At 42.4% G+C, this 19,564-nt stretch overlaps 1 protein-coding gene across 1 annotated transcript in view; it reads right to left on the bottom strand.

Annotated features, from left to right (window-relative positions):
- Nucleotides 1-19,564, bottom strand: part of LOC145358968 (sodium channel protein type 1 subunit alpha-like) — a 512,173-nt gene that overhangs the window by 312,026 nt on the left and 180,583 nt on the right. The window lies entirely within an intron of this gene.

Raw genomic sequence — 19,564 nt, 5'->3', positions numbered from 1 at the left:
TTGATGTCCCAGATCACCTGACCCATTTTTTTAAAGGGGCATGCACCAAAATACATAACACTCCATCTCTCCGACTTCGAACCCCCACATATAACACATGTACATTTTAACACACTTATATAAATACAGAATTCAACTGTATATAAAACATAAAAATGTGAAAAGCAATGTGAACGTCAATTACAAGGTTGTCTATCTTGAGGACAATGCTTCCTGGATGATCATCTCGTTGCCATCTGGCTCTCTGGTGTTCTTCCCCACATTTCTGAAGCTCTCTCTCTCAATCTTTCTCTCTAATTTGGTTACTGTCATCAGTGGCTTCTGCCGATGTTTCCTGTCTGGTCAGAGCTCCCTCAGTTTCAAGGACACACAATCAGTTCCCCAGCCTCCTCTTGCAACAATCCCGTGTCAGGGAGGACAGAAAGTTTTTCCTTCCATTCCCGTAAACATCCTGCTTTATTGAGGAACAACCACCAGCTGACCTACGTGTATTCCCCAGACCCATTTTTCCTGCATCTGAACAGTGTATGACACCTGTCCTGCTTGGGCCGCAACTGTGCAGGAACCCATTCTCCCCCCACTATGATCCCATTCTCCCCCGACTCGCCAGCATAATTTCTTCGTCTCTGAACTTCCTTGTCTTTCCCTCTTTTCGGGCCATCTGCCCTTCTTGATTCCTTGTTGCCACATCTCATGTCTGCTCTGAATGCATCAAGTCAGAGGTGGTCCTCAATCTTTGGACAAACGTTAATGACACTTGGGAAACTGAGGTCTTTGCATGAGATGTGTTGTGATATGCGCTTAAGAATTGATACACTCACCTTCCAGGGCCCCCTCCCCTTGGGAAAACCTCAGAGCCTGTTTTAAGGTCTGGACAAGCGTTTTGGCCTGGCCGTTTGTACAGGGTAGTTTGCAACTTTTCTGCAACTCCCATTTGAAGGTAGTCTTGAGATAAATCCATCTTTGAAAATTTCTTCCCTCCTGCCAATCCACTAAATAGTTCCTTGATCAAGGAAGTGGGTACAAGTCTGCACACAGTGCTGGGTTTACAGTTACCTTAAAAACCCCACAGATTCTCGCTATGTCGTCAGTCTTCAAAACTGGCACAATTGGCGTGGCCCATGCTCTGGTTGAGAATGCTCCCAGTACCCCATGCTCAACAGATGTTCCAGTTCAGCCTCCACCTTCAGCCTAGTCAAGTATGGCAATGGGTGTGCCTTCAAGCTCCTTGGATGAGCTCCTGACTTAAGATGAATCAACCTGATAGGAGTCTACAAGATTATGAGGGGCATGAACAGAGTGGATAGTCAGAAGCTTTTTCCCAGGATGGAAGAGTCAATTTCTAGGAGACATAGGTTTAAAGTGCAAGGGGCAGGGTTTAAAGGAGATGTATGAGGCACGTTTTTTTACACAGAAGATGGTGGGTGCCTGGAACTCGCTGCCAAGGGACCTAGTGGAAACCAATACAATGGTGAATTTTCAGAGGAGTCTTGACAAAAAAATGAGTGAGTTGGGAATACAGAGATATGTTCCCAAGAAGGGAAGGGGGGTTAAGTTCAGTCAGGCATGATGATCAGTGCAGGCTTGGAGTCCAAAGGGCCTGTTCTTGTGCTGTAATTTTCTTTCTCCTTTCTTCTTTGTTTTCATGTTTGTTCTAATACATTGTGTGTTCTATTGCAGTGCGTGTTCTATTGCAGTGCGTGTTCTATCTCAGTGTGTGTTCTATTGCATTGTGTGTTCTATTGCAGTGTGTGTTCTATTGCAGTGTGTGTTCTATTTCAGTGTGTGTTCTATCTCAGTGTGTGTTCTATTTCAGTGTCTGTTCTATTTCAGTGTCTGTTCTATCTCAGTGTCTGTTCTATTTCAGTGTCTGTTCTATTTCAGTGTGGGTTCTATTGCAGTGTGTGTTCTATTGCATTGTGTGTTCTATTGCAGTGTGTATTCTATTTCAGTGTGTGTTCTATCTCGGTGTGTGCTCTATTTCAGTGTGTGTTCTATTTCAGTGTGTGTCCTATTTCAGCGTGTGTTCTATCTCAGCGTGTGTTCTATCTCAGTGTGTGTTCTATTTCAGCGTGTGTTCTATCTCAGCGTGTGTTCTATCTCAGTGTGTGTTCCATTGCAGTGTGTGTTCTATTTCAGTGCGTGTTCTATTTCAGTGTGTGTTCTATTTCAGTGTGTGTTCTATTTCAGTGTGTGTTCTATTTCAGTGTGTGTTCTATTTCAGTGTGCTTTCTAATTCAGCGTGTGTTCTATTTCACTGCACGTAATATTTTAGCGTGCGTTCCAATTCATTACGTGTTATATTACAGTGTGTGTTCTATCTCAGTGTGTGTTCTATTTCAATATGTGTTTTAGAACATAGAGCATAGAATGCTACAGCATAAACAGGCCCTTCGGCCCACAAGTTGCGCCGATCACATCTATACCTACCAGGCCACAGAACTATCTGTAACTTCCAATGCCATTAGATCCCATATAGTCAGCCAGAAGTCTTTTAAAAGACCCCAGCGAGTTCGCCTCTACCACCACCGATGGCAGCCGATTCCACTCACTCACCACCCTCTGAGTGAAAAACTTTCCCCTAACATCTCTGTACTTGCTTTCCAGCACCTTGAACCTGTGTCCTCTCGTAGCGACCATTTCAACCCGGGGAAATAGCCTCTGAGAATCCACCCTATCTATTCCTCTCAACATCTTATAAACCTCTATCAGGTCGCCTCTCAACCTTCGTCTCTCCAGGGAGAAGCGACCTAGCTCCCTCAACCTATCTTCACAAGGCATGCCTCCCAATCCAGGCAACATCCTTGTAAATCTCCTCTGCACCCTCTCAATAGCTTCCACATCCTTCCTGTAGTGAGGCGACCAGAACTGTGCACAGTACTCCAAGTGGGGTCTGACAAGGGTCTTATAAAGTTGCAGCATTACCTCCTGACTCCTAAACTCAGTCCCTCCATTAATGAAGGCTTGTACGCCATACACCTTCTCGACCACATCCTCCACCCGCGAGGCCGATTTAAGAATCCTATGGACCTGGACCCCCAGATCCTTCTGCTCTTCAACCCAACTAAGACTCCTACCCTTGATATTGTACTCCTGCATCCCGTTGGTCCTGCCAAAATGGACCACTACACATTTATCCGCGTTGAAGTCCATCTGCCACTTCTCCGCCCAGACTTGCATCCTATCTATGTCACACTGCAACTTCTGACATCCCTCCAGACTATCCACAACACCACCAACCTTCATACTGTCGGCGAACTTACTAACCCATCCCTCCACTTCCCCATCCAGGTCATTTATGAAACTGACAAACAGCAAGGGTCCTAGAACAGATCCCTGGGGCACTCCACTGGTGACCGACCTCCATGCAGAAAAAGACCCATCCACAACCACTCTCTGCCTTCTGCAGGCAAGCCAGTTCGGGATCCACAAGGCAACAGCCCCTTGGAACACACGCCCTCTCACCTTCTCAAGAAGTCTTGCATGGGGGACCTTATCAAAAACCTTGCTGAAGTCACGTAAACCACGTCCACTGCTCTTCCTTCGTCAATGTGTTCAGTGTGTGTATTTTATTTCAGTGTGTGTTCTATTTCACTGCGTGTAATATTTCAGTGTGTGTTCTACTTCAGTGTGTGTTCTATTACAGTGTGTGTTCTATTTCAATGTATGTTCTAATTCACTGTGTGCTCTGGTTTAGTGTGTGTTCAATTCCACTGCGTGTTCAATTTCAGTGCGTGTTCTATTTCAATGCGTGTTCTATCTCAGTGTGTGTTCTATCTCAGTGTGTGTTCTATCTCAGTGTGTGTTCTATCTCAGCGTGTGTTCTATTTCAGCGCGTGTTCTATTTCAGTGTGTGTTCTGTGTCACTGTGTCTTCTATTTCAGTGTGTGTTCTATTTCAGTGTGTGTTCTATTTCAGTGTGTGTTCTGTGTCACTGTGTCTTCTATTTCAGAGTGTGTTCTATTTCAGCGTGTGTTCTATTTCAGTGTGTGTTCTATTTCAGTGTGTGTTCTATTTCAGCGTGTGTTCTGTGTCACTGTGTCTTCTGTTTCAGTGTGTGTTCTATTTCAGTGTGTGTTCTATTTCAGCGTGTGTTCTATTTCAGTGTGTGTTCTATTTCAGCGCGTGTTCTATTTCAGTGTGTGTTCTGTGTCACTGTGTCTTCTATTTCAGTGTGTGTTCTATTTCAGTGTGTGTTCTATTTCAGTGTGTGTTCTATTTCAGTGTGTGTTCTGTATCACTGTGTCTTCTATTTCAGAGTGTGTTCTATTTCAGCGTGTGTTCTATTTCAGCGTGTGTTCTATTTCAGCGTGTGTTCTATTTCAGCGTGTGTTCTATTTCAGTGTGTGTTCTATTTCAGTGTGTGTTCTATTTCAGAGTGTGTTCTATTTCAGTGTGTGTTCTATTTCAGAGTGTGTTCTATTTCAGTGTGTGTTCTATTTCAGTGTGTGTTCTATTTCAGTGTGTGTTCTATTTCAGAGTGTGTTCTATTTCAGTGTGTGTTCTATTTCAGTGTGTGTTCTATTTCAGTGTGTGTTCTATTTCAGTGTGTGTTCTATTTCAGTGTGTGTTCTATTTCAGAGTGTGTTCTATTTCAGTGTGTGTTCTATTTCAGAGTGTGTTCTATTTCAGTGTGTGTTCTATTTCAGAGTGTGTTCTATTTCAGAGTGTGTTCTATTTCAGTGTGTGTTCTATCTCAGTGTGTGTTCTATTTCAGTGTGTGTTCTATTTCAATGTGTGTTCTATTTCAGCGTGTGTTCTATTTCAGCGTGTGTTCTATTTCAGTGCGTGTTCTATTTCAGTGCATGTTCTATTTCAGTGCGTGTTCTATTTCAGCGCGTGTTCTATTTCAGTGCGTGTTCTATTTCAGTGCGTGTTCTATTTCAGTGTGTGTTCTATTTCAGAGTGTGTTCTATTTCAGTGTGTGTTCTATTTCAGTGTGTGTTCTGTCTCAGCGTGTGTTCTATTTCAGCGTGTGTTCTATTTCAGCGTGTGTTCTATTTCAGCGTGTGTTCTATTTCAGCGTGTGTTCTACTTCAGCGTGTGTTCTGTCTCAGCGTGTGTTCTATTTCAGCGTGTGTTCTATTTCAGCGTGTGTTCTATTTCAGCGTGTGTTCTACTTCAGCGTGTGTTCTACTTCAGCGTGTGTTCTATTTCAGCGTGTGTTCTATTTCAGCGTGTGTTCTACTTCAGCGTGTGTTCTGTCTCAGCGTGTGTTCTATTTCAGCGTGTGTTCTATTTCAGCGTGTGTTCTATTTCAGCGTGTGTTCTACTTCAGCGTGTGTTCTACTTCAGCGTGTGTTCTATTTCAGCGTGTGTTCTATTTCAGCGTGTGTTCTATTTCAGTGCGTGTTCTATTTCAGTGCATGTTCTATTTCAGCGCGTGTTCTATTTCAGTGCGTGTTCTATTTCAGTGCGTGTTCTATTTCAGTGTGTGTTCTATTTCAGAGTGTGTTCTATTTCAGTGCGTGTTCTATTTCAGTGCGTGTTCTATTTCAGCGTGTGTTCTATTTCAGCGTGTGTTCTACTTCAGCGTGTGTTCTGTCTCAGCGTGTGTTCTATTTCAGCGTGTGTTCTATTTCAGCGTGTGTTCTACTTCAGCGTGTGTTCTACTTCAGCGTGTGTTCTACTTCAGCGTGTGTTCTGTCTCAGCGTGTGTTCTATTTCAGCGTGTGTTCTATTTCAGCGTGTGTTCTATTTCAGCGTGTGTTCTACTTCAGCGTGTGTTCTACTTCAGCGTGTGTTCTATTTCAGCGTGTGTTCTATTTCAGCGTGTGTTCTATTTCAGTGCGTGTTCTATTTCAGTGCATGTTCTATTTCAGTGCGTGTTCTATTTCAGCGCGTGTTCTATTTCAGTGCGTGTTCTATTTCAGTGCGTGTTCTATTTCAGTGTGTGTTCTATTTCAGAGTGTGTTCTATTTCAGTGCGTGTTCTATTTCAGTGCGTGTTCTATTTCAGTGCGTGTTCTATTTCAGTGCGTGTTCTGTGTCACTGTGTCTTCTATTTCAGCGTGTGTTCAATTTCTGTGTGTTCTATTTCAGTGCGTGTAATATTTCACTATGTGTTCTAATCATTGTGTCAATATCATTGACATTAACATTGTGTCATTAATAATAATAAGACTGTCTCTTCTGTTCTTCCCATTGCTTTTCGTCCAAGACCCTTCACAGCCACTTCCCACCCAATGGTCTTGGTGCTCTCGGTGTAGAGATACATCTCCTATACCTGGTCTCTTGACTGTCGCTTGAGTCCCCAGGCGACCACTGCCTTCAGCCTTTCCGGTCAGTACCTCTCCGGTGTTGAATGCGGTCCACGTGACAACCTCAGCACCTCAATGATTCCCCTCATGTTCAGAGCCCAGAATGGCAATATCAATGTACCTCCATTTCCTAAAATTTGACGGTGATATGCCATCTGTAGGCTGTGGCTTCACCCAGTCACCAATTTTTATGTTTAGAGGTCTGATTTTGTTTTAATTCAAAGAACAAAGAAACGTATAGCACAGGAACAGGCCCTTTGATGGGATGTGGGCAACGCTGGCCAGCCAGCATTTATTCCCTTTGCCTGAGGGCATTTAAGAGTCAACCACATTGCTGTGGCTCTGGAGCCACATGTAGGTCAGACCAGGCTAAGGAACGCAGATTTCCTTCCCGAAAGGACATGAGTGAACCAGATGGGTTTTTGCAAAAATTGAGAATGATTTCACAGTTATCATTGTTTCTTTGGAAGGAACTCTTCAAAATGCAGCTCATGAAAATCCAACAAAACTTATCCAACTTGTAAATCAAAGAAAGGGTTTAATAAAGAAATATCTCTGCTCCAAATTTGGTGCCTTGCCTTGGGCCACTCCAAGCTCACCACAATTCTACATAGTTCCTCATTTATCATGAATCAGCTGGTCAGTTGATTATTACATCACTCTGTGATTGGTTCCACGTTTTACTGGGTCAGCTGACCCTTACATATTGTTCCCATTGGTCACATTACATCCAATACAAAATTGTCACTGGTTACATTCTAACAATTATTAGGCTTTTAATTCCAGGTTGTTTGAATTCATATTTCAGCATCTGCTATGGTGGGATTTGATCCCAAATCCCAAACTATTGCCCAGGGCCTCTGGATTACTAGTCCAGCGACAATAGCACTATGATGATACTGTGCCTTTAAGAAATATATTTTAATCATGTTTCTTTGTTGGGTTTTTAAGCAGCTCCTATCATGTTATTGGCACTGAGATGTCGGTAGCTGGCGTCCTTTCATTGCATTATGATGGATATCATGTTTATTTTTAATCTGGACTAATACAGGCATTTTTAATGATCTCTGGGATTGCTGAGTGGAACTTGATTGACAGTTAGAGTCATGTGGCTCAGGACACCAATGCTCCAGAGAAAAGTCCAGCTTTTATTTTCGCATTTCAGTGGTAGCCTGAAGTGAAGAGAAACAACAATGCTTTTCTGCTTACTCTGGAGTTGGAGTTTTAATTTTGTTTTAGTTTCTGCCAGGACCTGGTGGAAGAAGGCAGTCTGTTTCTGTTTGTCTCTTTCCAGAGGCTTTTGGCAAAGTTCCAAGACATGGAAACCTCAGAGGTTTTATTCAACAGTCAAAGGACCAAATCACAGGTGTTTAAAAAGCTGCAAAACCCAGCATCACATGAGCATATATGTTTTTGTGCCAAGACTGAAGAGGGTAGCCTCTAGGATGGTTCTTGACTTGGAACAACATAGATAGCTACCTGTTAATGTTTATACTGTATTATATTTGAATCTTCCATTTGGCAAAGGTTATGCCAAAGCTTTTTATTAAATTTTAACTGTGTTCTTAAATAAATTTTGTTTGATAAAAGCTTCCCAGTGGATTACTTGAGTCATATCTGGATTCATTCCATGAATAGGATGGGAATAGAGGGATATGGTCCCCAGAAGGGTAGGGGGTTTTAGTTCAGACAGGCAGTATGATCGGTGCAGGCTTGGAGGGCCAAAGGGCCTGTTACTGTGCTGTCATTTTCTTTGTTCTTTGGAAAACCTGATCATACTAAAATCAAACTTAGGATCTACGCTAACTTTAAGTTTCTGACCTGGGTCACAACACCACCGACTACTAATGACCATGAGGTCAGTAATAATTAATTAACGGAACAGTTTATTACATCTTTCTCCTAGCACAGTCAGCACCAGACTACCCAGGGAAATTCCACCCAAGGTCATGCTTGACTCTTGGGTCAACTGACCCATTCTCTTCAAGAATGTCTACATACATAACAATGCTGAAATGGATCACAATCTAAAATAGAACATAATTGTGAAATAGAACACCCTCATTGAAATAGAACACAGATTAATGTAGCCCAAAATTAGATTAGAACACACACAATTAAATAGAGCACACACACACTGAGATGGAATTCACCATGAAACAGTGAATAGGATAGGCACTAAAATAGATCAAAAAAAGAATAAAAAATTTAAATAGCACTGCAATCTAAAAAAGGTGAACACAAAACCATATGGACCGAAATTGAACACACACACTCAGGAATAGAGCGCACACTCCACTTGGGAATAGAACGCCCATTCCAAAATAGGAGCGTGCTCTCCGAAATAGATCACACATTCACTCCACCTCTCACTCATATTTCCTGCCCCACTATGCTGCTCGACTGGCACAGTGCGGTGGAGAATGCCCACCCAGTAAGTTCTGAAAATTTGTGCTTTCAGGTTTTGCATTTGGTTGGTTTAAATAGGGAATGCATTGTGGAATGATGGTTCTTTCAGTGGCTAAAGTTTTCCTGGGTGTGGAAGAAGTCCCTTGGGATGATTTCCAGGAGGTGGTTTACAGGAGATCACCTTTGCAAGATCTACTTTGCCTTTACTACCTGGAGATACTAAAGATAGTTTACTTCAGGTGAAAAGTTTATTTATTTATTTATTAGTCACAAGTAAGCTTACAGTAACACCGTAATGAAGTTACTGTGAAATTCCCCTAGCGGCCACACTCCTGCACCTGTTCGGGTACACTGGGGGACAATTTAGCATGGCCAATGCACATAACCAGCACGTCTTTCAGACAGAGAGAAAACTGGAGCACCCAGAGGAAACCCATGCAGACACAGGGAGAACGTGCAGATTCCACACAGGCAGTGACCCAAGCTGGGAATCGAACCTGGGTTCCTAGAGCTGTGAAGCAGAATGCTAACTACTATGCCATCGTGCCACCCTTATGCCACTGTGCGACCCTAGAGATAGCTAGCTGTTAAGAATAATACTTTGTCATGTTTAAGTATTTTAATTGGTTAAAGTTAAGCTAATTGCTATTGTTATATTCTTAGTGTGTTCTTAAATAACAATCACTTTTTAAAAATTTAGCAGTATCCCCTCATAGACATAAATCCCTTCTCTAGAACTGGTTAGCAGAGAAAACAAAAGGTGCTGACGTGGGTACTAAATTTCTCGCCTTTAAACACCACTGGAGTGTGATCCAGACAGACACTTGTCTTCAAATGCAAAAACTTCCAGAGAAAGAGACTTATTTTGTGGCAGATTCCAGTCTCCCCTTTAAACAGAGCAAGAGATAGAGAGAAAACAACCTCTCTCTAAAGATCTCAAAAATCAAATGCCTTGAGTTCTCTGTGAAAGCCTAGTTGGACCCAACCATATGACTTTACACTTCAATTGAACTAATCAAAGCCTAATCCGAGATGGAGCACGCGCCCCGAGATGGAGCACGCGCTCTCAGGTAGAACACTCATTGAATTAGAAAGAACTGTGACAATATCTGCATGCACTGGACTGGAGCACATGCACTGGAATACAACATGGACTGAAATACAGCACTCACACTGACTAGCGCGCATACTGAAATAGGACACACTGTGATGACACTGCTCCTTTAGGAAATGCATTTGTGTCATGTTTCTTGTGCTGGATTTGTTTTTGCAGTTAGTTCTATTATTGTTGCCAATTTGTTTATTACCGGCAGCCTGCATGTTGATTCTGCAGAAGCATAACTGATCGTAATTGCTGGAATGTTTGTTTTAACCTGTGATAACGCAGTTTAATTATTCTAGTGTTTTGTCCTGAGTTTTTTTTCAGAGTAGGGCTTGATTCAGTTGTTTGACAGGAAAAATCTTATGATTGGGTGGGACTAGGCTTACACAGAGAAATAAGCTCAGTCGCTGCTTGGAAAATCTTCAGAGAGAAGAATCTCTCTGTATGCCTCTGTCCCTTTCTTGTTTTGGAGACTGGAATCTGTCACAAAATGAGTCTCCGTCTATGAAGTTCTGCTGTTTGGGGATGGATCTTTCTCTGGAGGCTGCTGTATGGGGGGCAGAAGACAGATGCCTTTCTGTACCTTTTCTGAGGGGTTAAAAAGCTGGAAACATAAGCAACCCTGTTTTTTGCGCCAATGGAATCTGAAGAAGGAAGTACGTTTGTGGGAATTCTGGTAACATTTGACCTGCAAAGAGCTAGTTGTCAAGAATTACACCTTGTCATGTTTAAACATTTCAATTTGTAAAAGTTATGCTGATAACTTCAGTTGTATTTTAACTGTGTTGTTAAATAAAGTTTATTTAATAAAACCTTCCTTGTGGATCAATCAAATCACACCTGGAGTGAAATTCCTCATGCTGACCTAATGCCAAAATCAAAAAAAAGTTGTGTTCAACACTAACTCTATAACATACAGTGGAGTTTCTAATCTGCTCCCTAACAACACACACTAAAACAGAGCAATACAATGAAATTGGAATGTGTGCACTGAAATAGAACTCAAAAAACTTTAAAGAACTTTAAAGGAGCATGCACTGAGACAGAACTCAGGTAGGGCACACACAAATGCCAGGTAATGAACATCACCAATAAGAGACACTCTAACCACTGCCCCTTTACATTCAATGGTGTTGCCATCACTGAATTCCTCACTGTCATTGTCCCTGGGGTTACCATTGACCAGACACACAACTGGACTCACCACTTAAACATAGTGGCTACAACAGGTCAGAGACTAGGAATACTGCAGCAAATAATTTTACCTCCTGATTCCCCAAACTCCACCATCTACAAGGCACAAATCAGGAGTGTGATGGAATGCTCTCCACTTGTCTGGATGGGTCCAGCTACGACAACACTCAAGAAGTTTGACACCATCCAGGACATAGCAGCCCACTTTGTTGGTATCACATCTTCAAACATTCAGGGTTCATGAAGGGCAGGTTGTGTTTGATTAATTTGGTGGAATTCTTTGAGAACATTACATGTGCATTGGACAATGGGGCACCTGTGGATGTGGTGTATGTGGATTTCTAGAAGGCATTTGACAAGGTGCCGCACCGAAGACTGCTGCATAAGATAATGGTGCACAATGTTACAGGTAATGTATTAGCAAGGATACAGGATTGGTTAACTAACAGAAAACAAAGAGTGGAGGTAAATGGGTGTTTTTCTGGTTGGTGATCAGTGACTCGTGATGTGCCTCAGGGATCAGTGTTGGGACCGCAATTGTATACGATTTATATAGGCGATTTGGAGTTGGGGACCAAGTGTAGTGTGTAAAAATTCACTGATGACACTAAGATGAGTGGCAGAGCAAAGTGTGCAGAAGATGCAGAAAGTCTGCAAAAGATAAAGATAGTCTAAGTGAGTGGCCGAGGGTCTGGAGTACAATGTTAGTAAATGTGAGGTCATCCATTCTGGTAGGAATAACAGCAAAATGGACTATTATTTAAATGGTAAAAAATTGCAGCATGCTGCTGTGCAGAGGGACCTGGGTGTCCTTGTGCAAGAATCACAAGGAGTTGTTTCGCAGGTACAGCAGGTAATGAAGAAGGCAAATGGAATTTTGTCCTTCATTGCTAGAGGAATGGAGGTTAAAAACAGCGAGGTTATGTTGCAGCTGTATAAGGTGCTGTGAGACCACACCTGGAGTACTGTGTACAGTTTTGGTCTCCTTACTTGAGAAAGGGATATACTGGCACTGGAGGGGGTGCAGAGGAGATTCACTAGGTTGATTCCAGAGTTGAGATGGTTGGCTTATGAGGAGAAACTGAGTAGACTGGGGCTATACTCATTGGAATTCAGAAGAATGAGGGGAGATCTTATGGAAACATATAAGATTATGAAAGAAATAGATAAGATAGAAGCAGGGAAGTTGTTTCCATTGGTGGGTGAAATTAGAAATAGGGGGTGTAGCCTCAAAATAAGGGGAAGTAGATTTAGGACTGAGTTGAGGAACTTCTTCACACAAAGGGTTGTGAATCCGTGGAATTCCCTGCCCAATGAAGCAGTTGAGGCTACCTCATTGAATGTTTTTAAGGCAAGGATAGATCAATTTCCGAACAGTAAAGGAATTAAGGGTTATGGTGAGTGGGCGGATAAGTGGAGCTGAGTTCACGAAAGGATCAGTCATGATCTTATTGAATGGCACAGCAGGCTTGAGGGGCTAAATGGCCTACTCCTGCTCCTAGTTCTTATGTTCTAATTTCCACCACTGACATCAGTTGCACCAGTGTGTACTATCTACAAGATGCACTGCAGAAATTCACCAAAGATTCTTAGACAGCATCTTCCAAACACACATCCACTTCCATCTAGAAGGACAAGGACAGCAGATACATGGGAACACCACCACTTGCAAGATCCCCTCCAAGCCACTCACCATCCTGACTTGGAAACATATCGCCGTTCCTTCACAGTCACTGGATCAACGCATGATATTGTGGATCAACCCACAGCACGTGGACTGCAGTGATTCAAGAAGGCAGCTCACCCCCACCTTCTCAAGGGCAACGAGGAATGGGCTTTTAATACCGGCTAACCAGTGATGCCCATGTCTCATGATTGAATAAAAGACATGCAAATAGAGCACACACACTCAACACTGAGAACAAAGAGGGCCTTTGTGTGCATCTACGCTGGTCATTTAAGGTAGTAGGAGAGTTGGATAAAGTGGTTAAGAAGACATATGGTATACTTGCTTTAATTAGCCAAGGCCAAAAGTTTAAGAGCTGGGAGGTTACGCTGGGACAATTTAAAACTAGAGCTAGAGCATTGCAGTTTTGGAACCCACAGTATGGGAAAGATGTGATAGCATTGGAAAGAGTTTGTGGGAGATTTATCAGGATGTTGCCTAGGCTAGAGAGTTTTAGTTATGAAGAGAGATTTGATTGGACTGGTGTTGTTTTCATTGGAGCAGAGGAGTCTTGGGGGGGGGGGGGGGGGGGATATGATTGAGACGTATAAAATTATGAGGGACATGGATGGAGTAGACAGGAAGAAACTTTCCCCCTTGGTGGAGGGATCAATGACCACGGGGCGTAGATTTCAGGACAGGAGGGTGGGGGGCGAAAAAGCTTTTTGCCCAGTGGGTGTTGGGAGTATGGAACTCACTGCCTGAAAGGGTGATAGAGGCAGAGACCCTCATAACATTTAAAACATTTTACATGTGCACTTGCAATGCCAATGCATACAAGACTATGGGATAAGTGCTGGAAAATGGGAGTAGAATAGTTAAGTAGTTTGTTTTTGACTGGCACAGACTCGGTGGGTTGAAGAGTCTTTTTCTGCACTGTAGATCTCTATAACTCATAAACAAAAGGAACACACATGCAAATAAAAGCACACGCACACACTGAAACAGAGCACACAGCAACATAGAGGAGGCGCACTCAAATAGAGGACACGCACTCTGCAAAAGGGCACAACCACGAAAGGCACTGAATTTGAACACACATTAAAGTTGAAAACACAATTAAATACAGCTCACACACTTGAATAGAGGTGCAACTGCAGAGATTAACTTCTCTGCTTGAGATTTTGTGAGGAATATCCATTGATTACCAGGACTTTTCTTTTTGATTTTTAATGATTCCTTTTCAATTCTGACACAGCTGTCTGGTCACATTACCTGCTGTCCCTGTGTTGGGCCTTGTTTAAAGCCATCCCTTTTTACATGGAGACGATAGCACTTTTCTCAAAATAACTGTGTCTACAATTAGATATTTTAACTTGGAATCTATAAATATGACATTTGTGTTCATTGTAAATAAATATCCCAAAATGTGTTTCCAAAAGGTAACTCCCAGCCACTTGGCAATAAGTAACTCATTGGGAATGTGTCTCACACCTGAATCCACTATTGAAAAAATAATTACCAGCAACTAGCTCATGACAGCATTCTTTTGGTCTTGTTTTGCTAATTTCAAGCTTCTTTCCCCATGATACTGCTGTGTAAAGTGAGTGATGAGAAAGGCATCAAGGGATATTGAGTGTTTAATTACTTAAAAGGTCCATGAGTGCAAAATAAGGAATTCTCAAATTAACCCTATAGCATCTAGTGGATCATCTGATTAAGTATGGTTTAACTCATAAATGATTCTCAGTGCAGTGATCCATCAAATGATATGTTGGACCTCACTGCAAGAGGTTTGGAGTACAGGAGCAGGGATGTGTTGTTGCAATTATACAGGACCTTGCTGAGGCCACACCTAGAGTATAGTGTGTAGTTCAAGTACAGTGAAGGTTTACCAGGCTGATTCTAGGGATGGTGGGACTGATGTATGAAGAGAGATTGACTAGGTTAGGATTGTTATCACTGGAGTTCAGATGAATGATGGGGGGATCTCATTGAGACTTATAAAATTCTAACAGGACAAGACAGGGTAGACGCAGGGAGGATGTTCCCAGTGGTGGGGGATTCCAGAACCAGGGTCAAAGTCTGAGGATTCTGGGTGGACCATTTAGGACAGTGATGAAGAGACATTTTTTCACAGTGGTGAGCCTGTAGAATTCATTACTGCAGGAAGTAGTTGATGTTAAAGCATTGAACGTATTCAAGAGGCAGCTGGATATAGCACTTGGAGCGAATGGGATCAAAGGTTATGGGAAGAAAGCAGGATTAGGCTATTGAGTTGGACAATCAGCCATGATTGTAATGATGGCAGAGCACACTGGAAGGGCCAAATGCCCTCCTCCTGCTCTTATCTTCTATGTTTCTTTTTATCCCCACCTCTCTGAGGCCAGTGGGCGGATGGGGTTTAATTTAGACAAATCCAAGATGATGTATTTTGGCAGATTGAATCAGGGCAGGACTTACTCAATTAATGGTAGGGCATTGGGGAGCATTACAGAACAAAGAGATCTAGGGGTACATGTTCATAGCTCCTTGAAAGTGGAGTCACAGGTGGGCAGAGTGGTGAAAAAGGCATTCAGCATGCTTGGTTTCATTGGTCAGAACGTTGAACACAGGAGTTGGGACGTCCTGTTGAAGTTGTACAAGACATTGGTAAGGCCACATTTGGAATACTGTGTGCAATTCTGGTCACCTTATTATAGAAAGAGTGCAGAAAATATTTCCTAGGATGCTATCGGGACTTGATGGATTGAGTTATAAGGAGAGGCTGAACAGACTGAGACTTTTCTCTGGAGCATAGGAGGCTGAGGGATGATCTTATAGAAATCTATAAAATAATGAGGGGCATAGACAAGGTAGAAAGTCAATATATATTTTTCCCAAAGGTAGGGGAGTCTAAAACTAGAGGGCATAAGTTTAAGGTGAGAAGAGAGAGATACAGAAGTGTCCAGAGGGGCATCTTTTTCACACAGAGGGTGGTGAGTGTCTGGAATAAGCTGCCAGAGGTAGTGGTGCAGGCAGGTGCAATTTTCTCTTTTAAAAAGCATTTAGATAGTTACATGGGTATACTGGATATAGAGGGATATGGGTCAAATGCGGACAATTGGGATTAGTTTAGGGGTTTTAAAAAAATAAGGGTGGCATGGACAAGTTGGGGAGAAGGACCTGTTTTCATGCTATAAACCTCTATCGTGCACCTCCTCAGATGATCACCGCTGCTTTAATGAGGCATGGCTGTAACCTTTTAGCACAGAAGATTAACGATGCATTAAAGGCAGACACTGCTTTATAGAGTTAGTTAACTCATTGACCACCAACACCCAATGCCGTACTTTTTCAATCGACTTTGAAAGTATGTGCACAATCATGGAAAAAATCAGTGATATTCCGGCTGTTTGAAATATCTTTGATACATTTTCCCAGATGAAACCATAATTGTGTAACTTACACTTAAAGTTGACAAACAATTCTTTGTATTCAAAAATGAATTTTTATTTCAAAATCAAAGGCACAGCTAAAGATCAGAGATTTGCCTCAGTAGTGGAAAAATCATACACTTAGCAGAGTGGGAAGACAGTGTATTTAAAAAAGTGTCCCAGGCTCAGGTGTGTTGTTACAGGTATCTGGATGACAAATGGGGTATTTGAACTCACAGAGAAGCAGAATGAGAAGTATTCATTACTCAGTATTTATCACCCCTCCATTAGGCTGAAAGCCATAAGAGAATAAGATTCATATAACAGCATCATAGAATTCCTACAGTGCAGAAGGAGCCCATTCAGCCCATAGAGTTTTGCACCGACCATAATCATATATTTACCTTGCTAATTGTCCTGATGCTAAGGAACAATTTAGCATGGCCAATCCACCTAACCTGCACATCTTTGGACTGTGGGAGGAAACCGGAGCACCTGGAGCAAACCCACGCAGACACAGGGAGAAACTGCAGATTCCACACAGACAGTGACCCAAGCTGGGAATCGAACCTGGGTCTCTGGCGCTGTGAGACAGCAGTTCTAAACGCTGTGCCAGCGTGCCATGAGAGGATTACTTTACCAGGCCCATAACATGTAAATTGACACAAAACAACAATGGGAGGAAGTGAGCAATGAAAGTTTTTCTTTTAAAAATAGCTGACCCACAAACTTCGAGACACAAAAGGCCATCCCTGAACAGGCTTCTGTGGACTATGAGGTCACTTCTGATGCATTTTTATCTGCACAAAACCAGATGATTTCATCCAGTCATTTACTACCCTTAATACTGCGTGAAGAAGAGGGGATGAAAAAACATTCCTCAGACATATCAAGTCAAATTTATTAAGAGAATCAGTAAAAACACCATTGCAAAGTAGACCAACTGCCAGGTCATCAATAAATTACTACACACTGCAAGATGAAACAACAAACACACTAATCAATTGATAATAATGTGGAACAGTTACAAAAGGATGCTAATGCAATGAAACAATATAAAAAGAGATAAAGAAAATTCTAGGCAATATATTTATTTGGATGAAGGCTGAAATTCAAAGTGTGAACTCAAATTTGGAATGTGGACATAAATTCAAGATCTGCGCTCTAATTCAGGGTGTGGACTCTGATTGAGGGTGTGGGCTCTGATTCAGAGTGGGAGCTCGAATTCAGAGTGTGGGCTCTGATTTAGAGTTGGGGCTTTAATTCAGTGCGTGATTAATAGAGTGATCAATCTGAGTTAGAGCACTCACTCAGAATTAATTCCCATATTCTGAATTTGAGCTCAAACTCTGAATCAGAGCGCACACTCTCGATCGGAGCCCACGCTCTCGATCGGTGCCCACGCTCTCGATCGGTGCCCGCGCTCTCGATCGGAGCCCGTGCCCTCGATCGGAGCCCGCGCCCTCGATCGGAGCCCGCGCTCTCGATCGGAGCCCGCACTCTCAGTCAGAGCCCGCACTCTGAATCAGAACTATAAGTGGAACCCCTAATGGGGTGGTACGATTTTTAAATGAGTAGACATTAAGGCACTGACATAACTAGCAGCATTCAGTTAAATGACTTGTAAAATAAGTTTATGACCTAACAAAATCAATTAACACATGTGAGATGCATTAAATGATTCAACAAGTGATTTTGATTGTAAAACACATCGCTGATATTTTGAATGTATTATTGACTTCAAGAAACATTGACTTTAAGGAACATTGTTCACTTCAGTCAGAAAGCATTGTACTGCAAGGCATCATCGTAAAAGTCATGAGGGCACAGCCATATGTTGAGAGACTATTTGGGCATTGGAAATATGCAAGTTTATCAGTAAAGTTTCAGATGTAAGGAACATACAGAAAATCATATTTCGTAAATAGGGTTTATTCAGCGTCCAGACAAGATGGACTGGTGCCCAGACATGGTGTCACGAGGTAGTCTGGTTAGAAAGTCACCTTTATCGGAACCTGTGAGAACGTTTATTTGAACTCTGGGCTGACTGTCTTAGGTTACTAGGTGACCAGGTTATGGAGGCAGCCAAGACAGGAATCAACTTCTGGATTTCATGGACTAGTAAAATACCATTACGTTGAGGGGTGGAATATGATTGGCTAAAGTATTATTTGAAAAGTATTATTGTCGATTTATGTATCCTGAAGATGATTGATTTAAAGTTACTGAAAGGTGGAAATGATTGGTAAGAAAAAAACTATAATTGATCTGCTTTTGACTGGAGAGGTTAGATTCATTGGAGAGGTTTTGCTGCTTTATGACAGAGCTACTTAACCCTTTGATGAACTCCTGGCAGCCACTGGTTTAAATAATGTTACAGAGACACTGGCTTCCTGAGTCTCGGCTTGTCTGAAGTTTAGGCAGTAGCGGTCACCTCGGGTCCCCCACCAACAACAGCCCACAATCTGGATCAGAGCATGCAGTCTGAATAAGCACCCATGACTTGGACAGGCTGAGTGTGTGGGCAGACGCAAGGCAAATGCAGTATAATGTGGATAAGTGTGATGTGAAGACAGGTTATTACTTGAATGGGTGTAAATTGAGAGTGGTGGATACTCAGTGAGATCTTGGCATCCTCATGCATCAGTTGCTGAAAGTAAGTGCACAGGCACAGCAGGCACTAAGGAAGTCAAATGGTTTGTTGGCCTTCATTGCAAGTGGATTTGAGTATAGGAATGGAGATGTTTTACTGCAATTGTATAGGGCACTGGTGAGATCACATCTGGAGCATTTTGTTCAGTTTTGGTGCCCTTATCTGAGGAAGGATGCCCTTGCTATAGAGGGAGTACAGCGAAGGTTTACCAAGCAGATACCTGGGATGGCAGATTTGTCATATGAGGGGAGGCTACATCGGTTAGGGTTATATTCACTGGAGTTTAGAAGAGTGAGAGAGGATCTCATAGAAACTTCTAAAATTCCAACAGGGTTAGACAGGGTAGATTCAGAAAGAATCTTCCCGATAGTGGGGGAGTCCAGAACTAGGGTCACAGTTTGAGGATAAGGGATAAACCTTTTAGAACGGAGATGAGGAGAAATTTCTTCACCCAGAGAGTGGTAAATGTGTGAAATTCACTACCAATGAATGTAATGAAACTTTGATTTCAGGAAGAAATTAGATATAACTCTAGGGTCTAAAGGGAGGGAAGGATATGGAGGGGAAGGGGGGATCAGGATGTTGAATTTGATTATCAACCATGATCAAAATGAATGACAGAGCAGGCTCAAAGGGTCAAATGGCCTACTCCTGCTTCTGTTTCTGTTTCACACTCAATTGAAACTGGTGCTCTTAATTAAACTCACACACAGTATTAGATGTTCACTATGAGACAGCGTTTACTCACAAAGTTAGAGCTCACACTGTGAATAGGAGCCCGCACTCTGAACCAGAGCCCGCACTCTGAACCAGAGCCCGCACTCTGAACCAGAGCCCGCACTCTGAATCGAAGATCGCAGTCTGA

This window comes from Carcharhinus amblyrhynchos, chromosome 2, assembly GCF_965287045.1.
Source record: "Carcharhinus amblyrhynchos chromosome 2, sCarAmb.v2.hapA, whole genome shotgun sequence".
Classification (NCBI taxonomy): domain Eukaryota; kingdom Metazoa; phylum Chordata; class Chondrichthyes; order Carcharhiniformes; family Carcharhinidae; genus Carcharhinus; species Carcharhinus amblyrhynchos.
The sequence above is the reverse complement of the archived record's forward strand: the minus strand, read 5'-3'. Positions and strand labels throughout refer to the sequence as shown.